Raw genomic sequence first — 18,911 nt, 5'->3', positions numbered from 1 at the left:
GAGCATCCCAGCAAGGTAGTGCCTGCTCATCACTAGTTACGAGTACAGAGCACCTGAGCATGGTAGTGCCCGCTCACCACTAGTTACGAGTAGTGAGCACCCGAGCATGGTAGTGCCCGCTCATCACTAGTTACGAGTACTGAGCACCCGAGCATGGTAGTGCCCGCTCATCACTAGTTACCAGTACTGAGCACCCGAGCATGGTAGTGCCCGCTCATCACTAGTTACAAGTACCAAGCACCCGAGCATAGTAGTGCCCGCTCATCCCTAGTTAAAAGTACCAAGCACCCGAGCATCATAGTGCCCGCTCATCACTAGTTACGAGTACTGAGCATCACTAGTAATTTTCTCCTTGCAGGCTTAAATTCTGCAGCCTGTCACTTAGCGTTTTTGCTGCAGATTTCAGCCTTATTAATCCGTGGGGAAAAACTTTGCACGATGTAAAAAAAAACAAAAAAAAACATAAAAAAAGCTCTTATATTACTCTGCGTTTTTTCAGTCAAGAAATACAGACACTTCCGCACCAAATACTTCATGTATGCACAATGCACATAGCCTGAGGCGCTATTTTCTTTGTTTTTTTTTTTTTCACAGCCAAAATACGCAGCATCAAAACCTCATCGCGTGGAGTGAAACGGTGAATGATGGCGTCTGTAAAGTGCTATGGAATTAATGGCGCTAAATAAGCGAATGAAATAAATAAATCTAAAGCAGTAAAGGAAAAATGGATGATCCGCACTCCGAGTTATTATCCGGGTGGATTCCTCTCACTCGTGTGCAGGAGATTTGGGAAATAAAAAGCGAAGAAGACCTAAATCTCTATCCACTATCCACACCAGGGAGGCTGGGCCTTGTAGTTCTACCATAGCCATCCAGCATGCTTTCTGTACAAACATGCCATAGTGTCAGCAGGTCTAACCCGTCATGCGTGTGCTGCATTCCTGGCTGTGGATTTCGGTGGCCAGGTATGTAGCCGCCTGGAGGTAAGGGGCAGGGCAGGCTGGCCTAGAGGTGGTGCTGCTGCTGCTGCAGGAAGGATCCTCGCACTATTAGTCATGGTGGCCCGGGGGCAGGCAGGGCTTCTTATTGGTACATAGTTTTATAAGCTTCCCCCTCCCATCCTCTGTGCTGAGGAGCTCTCACAACTGACTGCAAAGACTCCAGGAGGGAGCACAGCGCAATTATAGGAAATTAACTCCTTATCCAACATCTGAAGGGGCTGAACTCCAACTGGAGGCCGAGCTGGAGGCTGGAGAAGGAGGCCAGGAGCTGCGGTGAGTATGAGCCTGCTGGGCACCTCTGTACTGGGCACCGCTGGGCTGTGGAGCTTGTGGCTGCACTTTGTGCATTGTTCTGGCTTCCAGATCGGTCACCTATAATAGTCAGCTCTTGGGGCTACATGTTTTTTACCGGATCTGATTGTTTTCTGGGGGGGCTGCAAGTTTTCAGAGTCTGGTGTTTGTTTGGGATCCGAAACCTGTATAAGGTTTAGCAATTGAAAGATTGCAACATTGTATCTAATCCAAACATTATGGATTTTTGGTTGCAAATACAGATGAGTGTGAAAGTGTCTGGACTGCAATCTGTTTGTTTTATTATTGCATGTATATATATATATATTTTATTATTAATAATATAATATAATATAATATTTATTTATATATATATATATATATATATATATATATATATATATATATATATATATATATATATATAATATATATATATAAATAATTTATTTTAGGTTTTGGAAATCTTCCCTTTTTTTTTTGCATTTTTATTATAATTTTTATACAATTTGGTGTTTTTTATTTTTTTTTTTTTTTATGTGTACTTAAATATATAGGAAATGAATGATTTCAACACTGTATCTATCTATTCAAAACACTACTAATTTTTGGTTGCAAATCCAGCTCTGTGTGAAAGCGATTTGTCTACAATCTATTATTTTGGTGTTTTTGTGCTTTTCCCCAGTCTTCAGTCCTCCTGCAGAACACACTGTGACACAATTTGGCTGACGTTTGGTCACCTGTTACATTGTGGGAATTAATTGCAGCCTCCATACTTTTCCTGTGGGGAAGGAGGCACAATTTGTAGAATTCCAGCAACTTGCAGATAACTTTTTTTCTCTGAATATATTTATTGTATTCACTTGTATAGTGCCATTAATTCCATAGCGCTTTACAAAGTTTTGGCGCTGGTGTCTCCATTAAGGCTCACAATCTGTTAGTTTCTGCTTTTATAGTCTGTTTCTAGACCCCCCCCTAACTGACTGGTTATTGGGGGCTGCTCGGACCCTGCTGCCACTCTGAGCTTGGTTGGTTGCCCGGATTAGTGATGAGCGGGCACTACCATGCTCGCGTGCTCAGTACTCGTAACTAGTGATGAGTGGGCACTACCATGCTCGGGTGCTCAGTACTGGTAACTAGTGATGAGTGGGCACTACCATGCTCTGGTGCTCAGTACTGGTAACTAGTGATGAGTGAGCACTACCATGCTCTGGTGCTCAGTACTCGTAACTAGTGATGAGTGGGCACTACCATGCTCGGGTGCTCGGTACTTGTAACTGCAATCGGACAGTTGGATGGGTTCGACTTGAGTACCTGAGTATAATGGAAGTCAATGGGGGAACTCGAGCATTTTTCTGAAAGATCTTCTATTACTTGGGTATTTGAGTTCAGCCCATCGGAGCATCCGATTGCAGTTACCAGTACCGAGTACCCGAGCATGGTAGTGCCCGCTCATCACTAGTTACGAGTACTGAGCACCCGAGCATGGTAGTGCCCGCTCATCACTAGTTACCAGTACAGAGCACCCGAGCATGGTAGTGCCCGCTCATCACTAGTTACGAGTACTGAGCACCTGAGCATGGTAGTGCCCGCTCATCACTAGTTACGAGTACTGAGCACCCGAGCATGGTAGTGCCCGCTCATCACTAGTTACGAGTACTGAGCACCCGAGTATGGTAGTGCCCGCTCATCACTAGTTACTAGTACTGAGCACCCGAGCATGGTAGTGCCCGCTCATCACTAGTTTGGATCTCTTTTTCTGATGTTTCTCGTTACCTATCACTATTATTGTCCTTATCTCGCCCTTTTAGTCCAGGAAACCTTTTATAGATGCGGCCGCCTCCAGGATCCTTTCACCTGCTCAGAATCGTCATCGTACTTCGCCCCGTTGTGAGAAAAGTGCAATGCTAATATCCCATGAAATCAAGTTTTTACATAGGACTGCGGATGAGTTGTGGTTTCTGGTGCAGCCCTGCTCCATCTGTTATGTATGTATCTTCTGTCCTCGGCTGTGACTGCATCATCTTTTCCTGTTGGTGATCTGATGTGTGATAATGGATGACACGGAGTCTTGTCGCTTCTTATTCTTCTACGTCTTCCAGTCGCCTCCTGTTCTCGGTGTATTGATACCTGGCGGAGTGCCAGCGCTGTGTGATATCGGCGGGGCTGTGTTTGCGCTGGGTAATGAGTGAATACACCTTTAGTAAGTACTTATCCCTCCCCAGATAGCTGCTCCTCACTACTCTGCACCGTGTCACTGAATATCTGACCTCTCAGCAGGACTTTCTATCCTATTCAATACATTTCTGTATTGATCCCCGATGTAGAACGCCATGCAATGAGAATTAGCTGTATAATAGCAAATGTCTCTTCTGGGAACAGCGCCACCAAACTCGATAGGCTGTGTCTGGTATTGCAGCTTAGCCCCATTCCAGTGAATGCAAAAAACAGAAGTTGCCCTTGGAGAAGAGCAGTACCAAAAAAGTGTGCACATAGCCTAAGGCTTTGTTCACATGTTGCTTTTTGCTGTTTTTTTTTTTTGTTTGTTTTTATGCAGGCATAAACAGATCTCTTGGAAGTGAAGAAGCTGCTTACAAAATTAAGGTTTTTCAGAGTTTTTGTTAACTTTTTATACATTTTAATGCAGATTACTTGTCTACAGTACATGTTTTATGAAGTTAATTTAATTCACCAGAAATGCAGGAAACGCGCGTCGGTGAGTATTTTTGCATTTTCTCATTGCTTTCTATGGTGATAAAAAAGAAACAAAAACACTGAAATAACTGACTTGCTGCAGTTTTCAAAAAAGCATCAGCTTTCAAAATCCATTAGGAATACGAGGGGCTGCTGATAAGTCTTTGGCTTTGTGATCTTTTTTTGTTTCTATGGTAACGACTGTTTCATCACATGAAAGCCTTATGTGTCTAATATATGTTTTCCAAAGTTTGTTTGTTGCTTATGGCAACAGTGTTCTACACACGCAGGAAAACAGAATGGTGGCGTTTAATGCAATATTAACAAAAACTGAGAGCAGAAGAGGGATAAAATTCTTGTTTTTGCAAGGATATTCATGGTGATATGTCGCAGACATTGGGGGATCAATGCCTTTCATATTCCACAGTTAAGAACTTGGTTGCCAAATTTACAACGGGCCACTTCAGCCCCAATGATGAGGAACGTCCTGGACGACTGACTGGTTGTTGCTCCAGAGATCGTCGATGCTGCACACAACCTCATGATGGAGAATCCACGAATTTCAGCTAAAGCAATAGCAGACATCATGGGGATTTCCCGTGAACGTGTTTGTGTCATTATTCATGAACATTTGGACATAAGGAAGCGATCTGCAAAGTGGGTCCCCAAATGTCTGACCACAGATCAGAGAAGCAGCGAGGGACAACTTCCCGGTCCATTTGTCAGAGTTTCCGGACTGATAAGAACTTCCTGCATCGACCGGTCACTATGGATGAGACCTGGATTTATTTGTATGACCCTGAAAACAAGGAGCAATCAAGAGTGGAGGCATAGTGGTTCTCCTCGTCCAAAGAAGTTCTGGGTGCAAAAATCAGCCTTTAAGGTGATGACGTCTGTGTTCTGGGATAAGGAGGGTGTGCTGCTAGTGGACTACCTTCAAAAGGGTTCCACCATCAATGCAAGGTATTACATTGAACTATTGGACAAACTGAAGGCAGCTCTGAAGACCAAAAGGCGCAGCAAGCTGTCCAAAGGAATCTTGTTCCTGCAAGACAACTCCTCCACTCACTGCACAAGTGACCACGGCAAAACTGGCCACGCTGGGCTTCCAGCTGGTGACCACCCACCTTACTCACCAGATCTAGCTCCCTCCGACTATCATCTGTTTCCAAACCAGAAGAAACACCTCAAGGCTACCAAATTTCACACAATTTCTAATGCCATGGCTGCTACGGATGCCTGGTTTGAGGCACAACCGAAATCCTTCTTTTTGCTAGGCTTACAGAACTTGGAATACCGATGTAAGAAGTGTGTGACATCAGTGGAGAGTATGTGGAATAAATAGAAACGAGATAGGATGATGATACTTTCCTTCTGTGTAAAGCCAAAGACTTATCAGCAGCCCCCCATATAAAGCAAATGTGTGCAGGAGATTTCTAAAATCTCACTGCTTTTGCTAGGACTGTAAAAAGACTCTTTTAATCTGCAGCAAAAAACGGACGTGTGAACATGAGCTTAAGCTAAATTCCCACAATAAGCTTTTGCTGAGTCTTTGCTGCTGCAGAATTTCTGCTCCTAGTATGTACATTAGGTTATCTGTTTCTTTATTGTGGTGTGTTGTTGTTTGTTTTGTTGTTGTGCTGCAGTTTCTCTTTGGTGTGTGACGCCCTGGACCCCAGGGGTCAGAGGTAATTACATCACATATATTATATACACACACACACACACACACACACACACACACACACACACACACACACACACACACACACACACACACACACACACACACACACACACACACACACACACACACACACACACACACACAATCTCTCACACACACACACACAATCTCTCACACACACACACACAATCTCTCACACACACACACACACACACACGATTGGGAGACCTGATGCCTCCCTCAGGGCAAGTAGAGCACACCAGGTGGGCGAAGTCAGGCGGAAAGACACGCCCACCGAGGAGACTACTGTCCTGGGGCAGGAAGTTCAAGGAGACAAAGTTTAGAGTTGACAGTGACAGGAGGTGAAAAAGGAGAGAAACTGTCAGGGACCCGGGTAGGAGCCTGGGCCCCTTAGAGAACGTCAGGCAGGCAGGCGGTGGTGGCCGTCTGCAGGAGTACCGGTACAGCAACCGGCGGAACCGTACGGACCGGGCTTGGGTTGGAGCCCGCCGGTCCCGAACCGGGGAGTCAAACGTGTACCGGCGCACCAGAAAATAGGGTACTCAGACCCCGTCCTAGCTTAGAAGCCACTGAGTATAGGCAAATTGACTGATTGCTGGCCGGACCTCATGGGTTCATCCACAACCAAAGTCCCGAAAGAAGGCAAAAGCCCACAGAGACCGGGTGAGTGCCACCGCCAAGAGCTAAACACCCGACGGGCCAGCGCCTGTGGGCAACCGAGGGCTCCTCCGGCAGCTCAACGCCGGGGAGAGGGCTACCACTGCTTAGGCAGGGGGGCCAAAACGCAAACCTCCAGAGGTGCACGGGAAAAGGGGCTACCATCAACCCCACAGGGGACATCAGCAGCTCGCCGCGGGGACCGACCAGACCCGAACTTTGGTTTACCAGTGACTCAGTGTGAATTAATCGTGAGTACACCAGTGCCATCCGGGCACGGCGCCCTGCACCCCAACTACAACAACCATCAAATCTTAGTCCCCCACCGGGCCCCGGGACACACCGCCCCTACCCACGGAGGGGCTAACATCTCGGCTGCGGCCGCAACACCGATCCCGGACGAGCCCGCCATTACTTCAGCCGCAGCGGTGGTGCTTCTCCCGTCACCACGACCCGTAGGTGGCGTCACGACCCATTACACGACCACCATCCTCCCACCGCCTACCCCCCCTTAACAAGAGTGACGTGGCCCCCAGTCCGGAGGTGCTTGTGCCACCGACAACCAGAGCCCGGACCTCGAGCGGCTCAGCCCGAGCAAGCGGAGGAAGCAGCCGGGCCCCCCTCAGGACGGTACAGGTGCATCATGTTTTATATAAAGCTATTTGCTTTTGATTCCTGGTATTTGGCTGCTATATACTTATGTGTGGATTACATGAGTTTTTGATGCATTTATGCACTATAACTGCATGTACGTGTTTTTTTGTTTATCTGTGGATTTTCCACATCTAATTAATACAAGTCTCTGAGAACAATTTGCACATAGAACAAGAGAAATTGACATGTTCCGGATTCAGAACTTGCCCCGTGGGTCATTGCCATAAATCCATCCACTTTGCTGGAACCGTAAGACGTTGTGTTTTTTAATAGTAAGCAACATCAATAACTCATCGTGGGAACGTAGCTTCCAACTTGTCTTGTTTTTGGCGAGGGATATTCTTCTAATCAGACCATGTGAGAGATGATTCTTTTAGATAACATTCTGAAAGTTGACATTTAAATGCGATATTTATTGTAAGTTTCCATAGGGGCAGATTAGCAAAAAAAATCAAAAAGCCGCCACTAAATGTAATTTTAGTTGGTGCTTTTGCCTCTAAATCCGGTTCTGGGTCAAGTTGGCCCTTGGATGGTGTGAACCAATGTTGGGCATCTGTTCTGCCCAGACCTCGTGGCACAAGTAGGGAAAGTGCTGCCATCCCCTTTTGTCGTGGTAGGTTTTTTGGCACGTCTGAAGCCTCTCCATCCGTATTATTTGGAGGGGGCCATCTTGGCCTCCACAAGACACTTGGTTCCAAAGATGAAAAGTTATATAAACATCTGTAGGATCTACGTAAGGACTCTGACCCCACCGCGGGAACTTGCGTATGAAGCTGCCCCCTTCTTCAGGTCATCTGCTTCCCGCAGGGTTTACGAAGAGGGTGGAGTGAATTCTTCAGAGGTTTACGTGGGCCTCGGGCTAGGACAGATCTGGAATCCGTAAAGCAATGCTCAAAATGCCAGCTATGTCAAAAACAATATTTTCATAGTTTTATTTTTTTTATGTCAAGGCTTATCTACAGATTGACATAAGTTTTTGCAAAAAATGTTTCTAGGGCAGGTAGAACGGCATTTTCCTGCGTCTCCACTGGTGTCATATGAGACTGTGGTAGTTTGCCACCCCAGCAGCAGTCGAACTGCTCAGATCAGGGGTTGCCGTGGTTCGAGGGTCTCTGGACCCAGGGGCTCATTGTCACGTCAAATGTAAAGTGGGGTATTTATAGGGGATAAATGTTCGTGACGTCACCTGCGGGTTGCGGTAAAGGGGAGTACTACCGATGGGAGTGCCGGGGCAGATGGTATGGGGCAGCCAGATGTCAGTCCCTCCGCAGGTAGGGAAGGCCCCGGATGGTGGGGACTTGGTGTATGGGTAGCTTACTTGGCTTTGGGAAGCAGGGGTCAGGTTACTCACTGCGGTAGTAGGGGTGCTGGATTAGGTGGATTAAGCAGACACTCACACAGATGGTAAACCAAAGTCTCTAGGCACCGCAGTCTCTATGGGGGGAGCCCGTCCAGGTCCCGCTCCCACCAGTGTCACTTGGTAAGTCCGGAGCCCTGTCTCTGTGCACAAATTGATTTACAGTTGTGGACCCGTGGCTTGAAGCTTTCAGGGCCCCGCTACCCATGTGTATGGCAGCTGTGCTCTTGGTAGCTGGCACTTGGGATTTCAGTGGGTTGTGTGTTTTTGGAGAACCCTATCCCCCGCGTTGTGCTGATGCCTCCAATCTTTGAGCTCTTGGGGAAAGTTCATAAAGAGACTATCCTCCACAGGTTAATTATCAGGTTTCTTGAAGCTACTCCCCGATATAGGGTCCTGTACCCCGCCGTGCTCGGTACCGGTAAGGTGGCTGGGATTTCTTGTGCCAACAGTCCTCCCAGACTGCGTCTGTTACACTCCTGTCCAGTGTTCCTAATACTAGTCCCCGACTCCTATGGTCCCGGACCACCGTTTGCGACCCAACCTGTCTCCTCCCCGGGAGCTCCAACTCCCCTGCTCCTCTTGCTCTGAGGGCTACCACTGAACTAACTTCCTCCCTCCCACCAGTCTGCCTGACCCCCCTAAGTGGACGGCCGTGCTCCAATTTGACCAACCCACTGGTGTGTCTGTCCAGCCCTGGTGTGAGTTGTGGTTGGGCTTTGTAGTTCGGATGTCAGTGATCCTGTTGATGGGAACCTAGACCCATGGGGGGGTAGGCCCTGCACCCTTTTTGACAGGATACAATTCCCTGCCGTACCCTGACATAGTCAGGGCGCTACAGTGGAGATTTGTGGAGCCCCCTCCGTGCGGAGATGTGGGCTGGAGATATCTCCCCACCACTGGGGTCCTCAGAGGCCGTCACATCCAGATATTTTCTTTAGGGGCAGAGGGTCCTGTGAAGCTCCTGGGCTGAACCTGTCCTGTGTTCCCACTTACCATGTGCCATTTATAGTATTGGCGACTACCTCTATGATTAGGGGCCCCCTATTATTACCAGCGCCGAGGTGTGACTACTAAGTCTTCTCCTGAGTCAGTAAAAGTCAGATGTCATCGTGCATGTGCGTCCCCCTTCACTGCTTCTAGGACAACACCGTATTGGTATGGTTCTCTCCATCTCCCTCCTCAGATGAATGAGAAGTTATGTAGGATTTCCAGACTTTCTGGTCAGATCTAGATTTTTTTTTTTTTTTTTTCTTTCCCCTTTTTATGTTGTACAAAGGTAAAGAATTTAAATGACCTTTTTTATGATCATTGGAGCAGAGCTAGGAAATGGGTAAGGGGTTCCCTGCCTCCTCCTGTCCTGGCACCTCCAGCTCGGCTCACGCAGGGGTTGTCACTCAGCTTTCATGGACACTACCTAGTTGTGCAAATAAATTTTACTGCCCCTATGTTTCTAAGCAGATTTGCAAGACAAGCCTATAAATTGTAAACCAGCTTTCCTACAGATGGTTTTAGCCAGTGTTGTTGGCACCAATCGTTCAAGTCTTAGTTGTTTGTTTTGTTTTTTTTTTCTCTTTTGTCTTATGGCACCACATTCAATTGTATCCATATCTTCCCCTCTGCCAGTGCCCCGGTTATCCCAAGATACCCCTGGTGATAAAATAATCCCTCGTTCTTCCATGGCCAGAAGACAGTGGCCAAGAGCAGCTGGATGGAGTTGCCAATGGTACATGCACCACACCCTTCTGTTCATGGTCTATTGGATCGGTGATGATGGCCGAGCTTTGAAGTTGGCTATATGTCAGGGCCACAACTTTAAGAATGACGTGTTGGGGGTGTAAACACACACACACACACACACTCTCGCTAGAGGAGTCGGCTGAAGCCACAAATTTTTCAGGCAGAAAACAAAATCTGATATTCACGGGAGCCTCCCAATTCTTCCCCAATATGAGGTCGAGGAAGTGAAGGGTTGAGTCAAGGAAAGTGAAGGATTGGCACTTGGAATATTGTTGCCCTATATATATATATATATATATATATATATATATATATATATATATATATATATATATATATATATATATATATATATATATATATATATATATATATATATATATATATATATTATATTATATATGATATATTTTTTTGTTTTCTTTTGAGATTTCAAACACGTGAACATTTTGCCGAGCACTTGTGCATGTACGTGGCCAACTTTAGGGTCTTCAATGCCACCTCAAGACTGGCGTCTATGTAATACAATATTTGGCACTAAGTAATGGAGCACTTTTGGACAGATATGGCACAATTGACAACTTTTCACATCTAGGATGATAAAGCTTTATCATTGAGCCAATAAATTGCGTTCCTGCCATGTACTCCTTTTGCCATAATTTTCTTAGTAGCTTTTTAAGTCAGAGGAAAATTACAAAAATTGGGATTATTTATGCCACTGAAGTAACTGCCAATTGTTGTGCCTGTTGGAGATCTCCATCTTCTGGTTTGAAAGAAGGTTTAGTGAGCTCACCGATCCTCCTATGGATGGTTGGACCAGGGACTGTGTGGTTGAGATTAAAGAAAAGAAATATCCCGTGGTCAATTTTTCATAAAAATTTGTCTTTATTGATTTCATATTTAAAACATTTTCATGAACATATTCCGGACAACCGTCCCGCCCGATGTGTTTAGGACTGCGTCCTTTCCTTTGAGAAAGGGTATAGTCCGAAACACGTCCGGCGGGACGGTTGTCCGGAATACGTTCATGAGAATTTTTTAATATAAACTAATAAAGACACAAATTTTTATGAAAGACTTACCAAGAGATTTTTCTATTCTAAATTTTGTCTCCATCTTCTGGTGCCTGCATAGATTTGTATCATACTTTTTTTTTATTTATTTTTTAACTAAGATAAAAAGTTTAGTCCAAAGGGCGCTTTACACTTCCCCGTCGTTTGTGTGTCATGGGCAAATTGCTGCCCGTGGCGCACAATATCGCCGATACGCGTCACAGATACTTGCCTTCCTAGCGACGTCGCTGTGGGCGGCGAACCTCTTCTTTTTTTTTTCTTTTTTTTTAAGGGGGAGGTTCGTGCGCCTTCAAAACGACGTCACACAGCGGCCCGCCGATAGAAGCGGAGACCAGCCGTATTAACATCACGCCCACCTTGTTGCCGGCAGGACGCAGGTACGTTGTTGTTCGTCGTTCCCGGGGTGTCACACGTAGCGATGTGTGCTGCCTCGGGAACGACGAACAGCCTGCGTCCAGCACCAGCAACGATATTTGGGAAATGAACGACGTGTTAACGATTAGGTGACTATTTTTGATCGTTAGCGGTCGCTCGTAGGTGTCACACGCAACGACGTCGCTAACGAGGCCGGATGTGCGTCACAAATTCCGTGAACCCAACGATATCATCTCGTTAGCAATGTCGTTGCGTCTGAAGCGGCCTTAAGTGACGCCACTTTTCAATTTGACACTTTGTCTAAAAAAAAAAATTGGGCAAATTTGGGTTGTGTGGTTTTGGAAACGCATAGATTTTTGCGGTTTCATCATAAAAAACTAAAAGCCTCAACGCGTCTGATGCATGCACTGGACGAACTCCCATGGACCTGTGTTGGCCGTGAAAAAAAAAAAATTGGCCTTAGAAGCGGCAGATTTGACTAGTGCTCTATGTGCAGTTTAAGAAAAAAAATTGAGTAAGCGCCAAAAAACTTGTAAATCACATTGTGTAGACTAATATTTGATTAAAGTTCACGACTCTGTAGTTGTGACCACATCCCTGTAAAACTGATAGGGAAGGCTTTTTCTAAATTTCTTCAGGCGCTATTGCGGACCACACATACCCATGAAGTTGCCCCTCAATTGTGCTCTGTGACCCCTGAGATCCGGTGATGTCAGGTCAACTTCCAGTTGACCTGACCTCACCGTGGCCGGCCCCAGTCTTCCTGTGTGAGTGGGCTGTGGGCGGAGTTTCCCCGCTCGTTAAAGCCCAGCCTCGCTCTTGCTTGCGGCGCTCTGGCGCGTGAGATGCTGGGCTTTGAGCAGTGAAATGCCTCCCAAAGCCCAGTCACTCATGGAGACTGGGGCCGGCCTCGGGGATGTGATGTCACGTCAACTGAAAGTTGACGTGACCTCACCAGATCCCAGAGGTCACGGAGCTCGGGGGTCACTTAATGGGGACCAGACCAGACCGCGATAGTGCTGCTCAGAGGCAGAATTGGCTGATCAAGGTATTTAGAAAAATCCTTCCTTATTAGTTTTACAGGGATCTGGTCACTACTGCACAGTAGTGAAGCACCCCTTTAAGGCCGGAGTCACACTTGGGAGTGACTTGCATTGCATCACCCAGCACGGACGGCTGCTTTCTGGACAGGAGTGAGTCAGCTGCATAGAAATACATGCAGCCAGCCCGCTCCTGTCAGTGCGTGGCATGCGGGTGATGCAATACAAGTGTGACTCCGGCCTTAGAATAACAAAAAAAATCTGAATTTTTAGAAAAACAATTAACTCAATTCCTCAAGTGGTTTATGCTAATTTTCTAGTGTAAAACGTCTTGAAATATCACAATTTGTGTGGAACTCATGATCACACACATTATTACGGCACAATTGGGCAACTTTTGGAAAAGTGGGCAGAACTTGGAGGGAGAGGGTGAGGCTGAGTGTAACCAACAAATTTATCATTCATGCCCAAAAAGTGGAATCGATTTGCAAAAGAAATGTATGACAAGAACATTTTATTGGGTGGGGTACACCGGCTGAAAGATGCACCAAGCCCATTGAGTATCGTGCCTCTTAATGAATTTGGTGCATCTTAATCCAGCGCTTGCTTCGTTAGACCCATCACCATCATAAAAGGCACAAATCTTTATGCATAGTAGCCCGATGAGTGTTGATACTAATAAAATCTCATACTGTCATACACCCTATAATACAATTTATGTACAATTATACCATGATGGTCGTGTGGCCGTACTGCGCACGTGTTAAGAGGTCTATAAAAAATTCCAGTTAACAATCAGCTGTTGATTTTGAAGACCGAACAATGGTTCCAAAGTTCAGGGCGGATATTTTTATTAGTGCAAAACCAACAACTGTGTGTCACATACTAGCAGTTATGAGAGAACCGGGAGACGTATTACCTGTCACGTCAAGAATCTCGCACTTGCTGCTTTTGATGGATCTTTAAGATACGCATTCAAAGACTGGTAGAACCTGTCGGAGATGGAAGAATCTTATGTCCAGAGGGATGAGATGGAAGGATAGACAAGAAGATCCACTAAATAGTTGAAAGTGTTTGTCTTAGACCCAGAAATATGACTCTGGATATAGGTCAAAGTTGTATTCTTCTAAGGCTTGTAGATGTTGTGGACAATCCAGGACCTCAGTGATGGCCAGAAGGTTTCATATGGTGGGGATGCAGGTGGACCATACATTGGAAGAGTTCAAGAGGTGTCGCGGGCGGTGGAGGGGACGCTGCGCTCTCCCACTGCTCGGGTCCGGCTGCCGCTGCTGCTCGGTGGCTCAAGCGATGGGCCGGATCCCGGGGACTCGAGCGGCGCTCCTCGCCCGTGAGTGAAAAGGGGATTGGTTTTGGGGATTTTATTGTCCGTGACGCCACCCACGGTTGTGGTGATTGTGTGGACACCACCGCTGCTCTGTATGGGGATTCCGGGAGCGGTGACAGGGAGCAGCAGAGTTGTTAATTCCCCCCTCCGTGCGTAGGGGGTTGGTTGTCCCGGGGCCCAGTGATGGGGTGGAGGATGAGAGATGGCAGGCCAGATGCGGGGCCTGGTGAGGTGCAGGGTCGCGGGGGCAGCGCTGTGCCTCACGGCATGGTGGTACTCACTCAGCCTGAGACGGTGACACAGTTCTCGGTAAAACACATGGCTGGAAAGTCGGTTCCCACGGACGACTGCTGTTGCTTTTCCCCGGTAGTTATTGGTGACTGTCTCTTTTCCTACACCTAAGTTCAATGTTGGTAGCGATGGATTCCCACCGGTAACCCGCTACCCGACTTGGATATGGGCCGGAGGAGCCCCTCTTTGCCCGCAGGCGCTGGCCCTGAGAAACTGGTGCCGTGGCGGTGTCTCTCTCATACGGTTGGACTGTTGCCTTCAGTCGGGACTTAGTTGTTTGGAGACCCGGAGGTCCCCTTCACTGACGGATTTGGCAAATTCACGGCGACTCCTAGCCTTGCCGGGATCCGAAAGGCCCCTGCCAATGGTGCTGGCTTCTCCTTGTGTACCGGTCCGGTACCGCCGGGTCACCACCCGTCCACGGTCCTAACGGCACCTCCGATCAGCCACTCCTGCAGACGGTCACCGCCGTCTGCTAACCTTGCTGTCTTTGTCCGGGGCACACACCCGGACCAACTTCAGGCTCTCTCAAGCTGTCACTTTCCTCCAACTTCCTCAGCTTAACTCTAACTCCAACTGCCTGTGTTTTCCCTCCTCCAGGACTGTGAACTCCTTGGTGGGTGGAGACCAACCGCCTGGCTCCACCCCCTGGTGTGGACATCGGCCCCTGGGGAGGGCAACAAGGATTTCTGGTCTAGCTTTGATGTGCCTAACCGGGGTGTAAGGTGTGGTGATGTCATTACCTGTGACCCCTGGCTTGTCCAGGGCATCACAGAGGCACTTACCAAAGACCCATCTGTCCGGCACCCCCACTGATCAGCTGTTCTTGGTGCTGGGTCTGTTTGTAGGTGGCCAGAAATGCCCAGTTCTGGAACTGCCTCGTCTTCTGATGGCGGCCGGATACTACACATCCACCTCTTATTGACCTGAATGGGAGGCGTATGTGCAGTACCTGGCCACGGCTGCTATCAGGAGACGGAACAGCTCCGTAACTGAGCATTTGTGGCTGGCACCGTGAACAGCTAATCGGTGGGGGTGCCGTGTGTTGGACCCTGGTCAACCAGACATTGATGGCTGCTCCTTACGATAGGTTATCAATGTAAAAGTAGTGGACAGCCCCTTTTAGAGGTAGGATTAAGGCCCAGTCACACTAAACAACATCGCTAGCAACATCGCTGCTAACGAACAACTTTTGTGACGTAGCAGCGATGTTGCTAGCGATGTTGCTGTGTGTGACATCCAGCAACAACCTGGCCCCTTCTGTGAGGTCGTTGGTTGTTGCTGAATGTCCTGGGCCATTTTTTAGTTGTTGCTCTCCCGCTGTGAAGCGCACATCGCTGTGTGTGACAGCGACAGAGCAGCAACTGAATGTGCAGGCAGCAGGAGCCGGCTTCTGCGGAGGCTGGTAACCAATGTAAACATCGGGTAACCAAGAAGCCCTTACCTTGGTTACCCGATATTTACCTTCGTTACCAGCGTCCGCCGCTCTCAGCTGTCAGTGCCGCCTCCTGCTCTGTGCACATGTAGCTGCAGTACACATCGGGTAATTAACCCCATGTGTACTGTAGCTAGGAGAGCAGGGAGCCAGCGCTAAGCGGTGTGCACTGGTAACCAAGGTAAATATCGGGTTGGTTACCCGATATTTACCTTAGTTACCAAGCGCAGCATCGCTTCCACGCGGCGCTGGGGGCTGGTCACTGGTTCCTGGTGAGCTCACCAGCAACTCATGTAGCCACGCTCCAGCGATCCCTGCCAGGTCAGGTTGCTGGTGGGATCGCTGGAGCGTCGCAGTGTGACATCTCACCAGCAACCTCCTAGCAACTTACCAGCGATCCCTATCAGGTTGGATCATTGTTGGGATCGCTGTTAAGTTGTTTAGTGTGACTGGGCCTTTACTCACGTGTAGGTGTCAATCCCAGGGCACATGCTCTAGTGACTTGTGGGCTGTGTAGGTCCATTCGTCTTTTTGCCCATAGTTTAAGGGTTAACGTCTGACACTCCAGTGTGTCACCATGTTTTCCAGTTCAAGGCTGAAAATTCAGTGACTCATTATAAACTCAGCAACAAATTAGCAAATTAACATCTGGTGCGAATGTGCCAGGTAAGCGCAGCACGCCAAAACTTGTAAGAACAACACCCTGCCCTGTTAGAAAGTGAGGAACTATTTTGGAAAAGTGAAAACAATTGCAGAATTACAGCAGTGATCTGTTATGACCTGTATGTCAAGGCCGGAACAGCGAAGAGGAACGGTATTTATAGAGAACAAAAGTCCTTCACTTATTATATATATACAGCGCCAGGTATTTACTGGAAGAATAATTAAAATTCTCCAATCTGTTCCATAGTCTTCTACATAGTAGGCCGTATTATAGCCGTAATATTTTTGTACGTAGGGGGCAGTATTATAGTATTTATATTCTTGTACGTAGGGGTCAGTATTATAGTAGTTATATTCTTGTACATAGGAGCAGTATTATAGTAGTTATGTCGCGAGCGGAGGAGGGGACGCCGCGCTCTCCCACTGCTCGGGTCCGGCTCCCGCTGCGGCCTGCTGCTGCTGCTCGGTGGCTCGAGCGATGGGCCGGATCCCGGGGACTCGAGCGGCGCTCCTCGCCCGTGACTGAAAGGGGGTTTTTGTGTGTGCGGATTGTTTATTGTCCGTGACGCCACCCACGGTTGTGGTGATTTGTTGGCACCACCGCTGCTCTGTATGGGGATCCCGGGAGGGATGGTATGGAGCAGCCAGTTGTTGTGTTGCCCCTCCGTGGGTAGGGGTTGGTGATCCGGGGCCCAGTGATGAGGTGGGAGATGCAGGGCTTGGTGGGCGCAGGGACGCGGGGGCAGCGCTGTGCCTTGCGGCACTGTGGTACTCACTCAGCCTGAGACGATGACACAGTTCTCGGTAAAACACACGGCTGGAAAGACTGTTTCCACGGACGGCTGCACTTGCTTTCCCCAGTAGGTGACGGTGACGGTCCCTCTGTCCTGCACCTAAGTTGATGATGGTTGCGATGGGTTCCCACCGGTAACCCGCTCCCCGGCTTGGATATGGGCCGAAGGAGCCCTACTTTGCCCGCAGGCGCTGGCCCTGAGAAACTGGTGCCCTGGCGGTGGCGGTGTCTCTCTGTTACGGTCGGGCTGTTGCCTTCAATCGGGACTTGGTTGTTAGGAGACAGACGTCCTCTTCACTGACGGATTTGGCAAATTATGGCGACTCCTAGCCTTGCCGGGATCCGAAAGGCCCCTGCCCTAGTGCTGACTGTTCTTCGTATACTGCTCCAGACCGCCGGGCCACCACCCGTCCGCGGTCCTTCCAGCAACCTCCGAGCAGTCCCCCTGCAGACTATCACCGCCGTCTGCTGACCTTGCTGTCCCTGTCCGGGGCACACACCCGGACCAACTTCAGGCTCTTTCTGTCACTTTTTACTCCTTTACTCAAGCTCCTCTACCACTTCCTTCTACTTCCTCCTCCTAAACTGAACTCTGTTCCTCACTCAAGCTCTGCCTGAGCTAAACTTCCTGGTTTTCCCGCCTCCAGGGCCGTGAACTCCTCGGTGGGCGGAGCCAACCGCCTGGCCCACCCCCTGGTGTGGACATCAGCCCCTGGAGGAAGGCAACAAGGATTTTGGTAGCCTAGGTGTTCCTAACTGGGGTGTAGGGTGTGGTGGTGTTGTGACCTGTGACCCCTGGCTTGCCCAGGGCGTCACAGTTATATTCTTGTACATAGGAGCAGTATTACAGTAGTTATATTCTTGTACATAGGGGCAGTATTATAGTAGTTGTATGCTTGTACATAGTGAGCAGTATTATAGGAGAAAGGCCGGAGTCTCACGGGGACTAATGCGATCCTCGCATGACCCTCAGCTTGCGCTGGCAGCACAGCAGGAGCAGAGTGTTATGCGAGTGTGGCGCCCTGGACTAGCCAGGTCGTTACAGGTACTACAACACAACACCCCCCACCCCGAGACAGGCACATCAGTCAGACACAAATCCTTGTTGCCTCCCTCCAGGGGCTGATGTCCACACCAGGTGGTGGAGCCAGGCGGTTGGCCCCACCCACTGAGGAGTTCACAGTCCTGGAGGCGGCAAAGGAAGTCAGTGAAGTTAGGGAAGTGGAAGAGAGAGGAGTGAAGTGGCAGTAGAGGAGCAAACTGACTGTGTCCGGGTGCGTGGCCCGGGCACTGAGAGCAAGGTTGGCAGGCGGTGGTAGTCGTCTGCAGGAGAGGCAGATCAATGCGGAACCGTAGGACCGGGGACGGGTGGTTGCCCGCCGGTACCGAACCGGGGAGCGAAGTGAAGTCAGCACAAACCGGCAGGGCCTGCGGACCCCGACCAGGCTTGGAGTCGCCGTTAAACAGGTCAAATCCGTTAGTGACCGGAACCCCAGGGGTTTCCAAACAGCCAAGACCCAATTGAAGGCAACCGTCCAAACAGCACAAGGGAAATACAGCTACCGCCACAGCTAGAGTTCCCAGGGCCAGAGCCTGCGGGCAAAAGGGCTCCTCTGGCGCATATACACGCTGGGGAGCGGGTTACCGGTGGGAAGCCATCGGGACCGAAGATACACAAAAGGTGCAGGGAAAGGCGGCAACCACCAACCGTCCGGGAGAAACCACAGCAGCCGGCTGCGGGACCCGTCCATCCAGCCGTTTGTTTTACCAGAGACTTGCATCCATTTGTGGCTG

General features: G+C 48.7%; 1 protein-coding gene across 8 annotated transcripts in view; it reads left to right on the top strand.

Moving 5' to 3' along the window:
* Positions 1-1,134: 1,134 nt before the first annotated feature.
* The window catches only part of SYTL2 (synaptotagmin like 2), a 136,182-nt gene continuing 118,405 nt past the window's right edge, over positions 1,135-18,911 (top strand). For 3 of the 8 annotated variants that reach the window (XM_075337534.1, XM_075337535.1, XM_075337533.1), the window contains exon 1: positions 1,136-1,274. The gene's annotated coding sequence lies outside the window, so the exon portion shown is untranslated. Of the gene's footprint in view, positions 1,275-18,911 lie in introns of all 8 variants that reach the window. The other 5 variants (XM_075337540.1, XM_075337542.1, XM_075337541.1 and 2 more) reach the window with 3 other exon arrangements.

Source organism: Anomaloglossus baeobatrachus, chromosome 2, assembly GCF_048569485.1.
Source record: "Anomaloglossus baeobatrachus isolate aAnoBae1 chromosome 2, aAnoBae1.hap1, whole genome shotgun sequence".
In the NCBI taxonomy this organism is placed as follows: Eukaryota; Metazoa; Chordata; class Amphibia; order Anura; family Aromobatidae; genus Anomaloglossus; species Anomaloglossus baeobatrachus.
The sequence above is the reverse complement of the archived record's forward strand: the minus strand, read 5'-3'. Positions and strand labels throughout refer to the sequence as shown.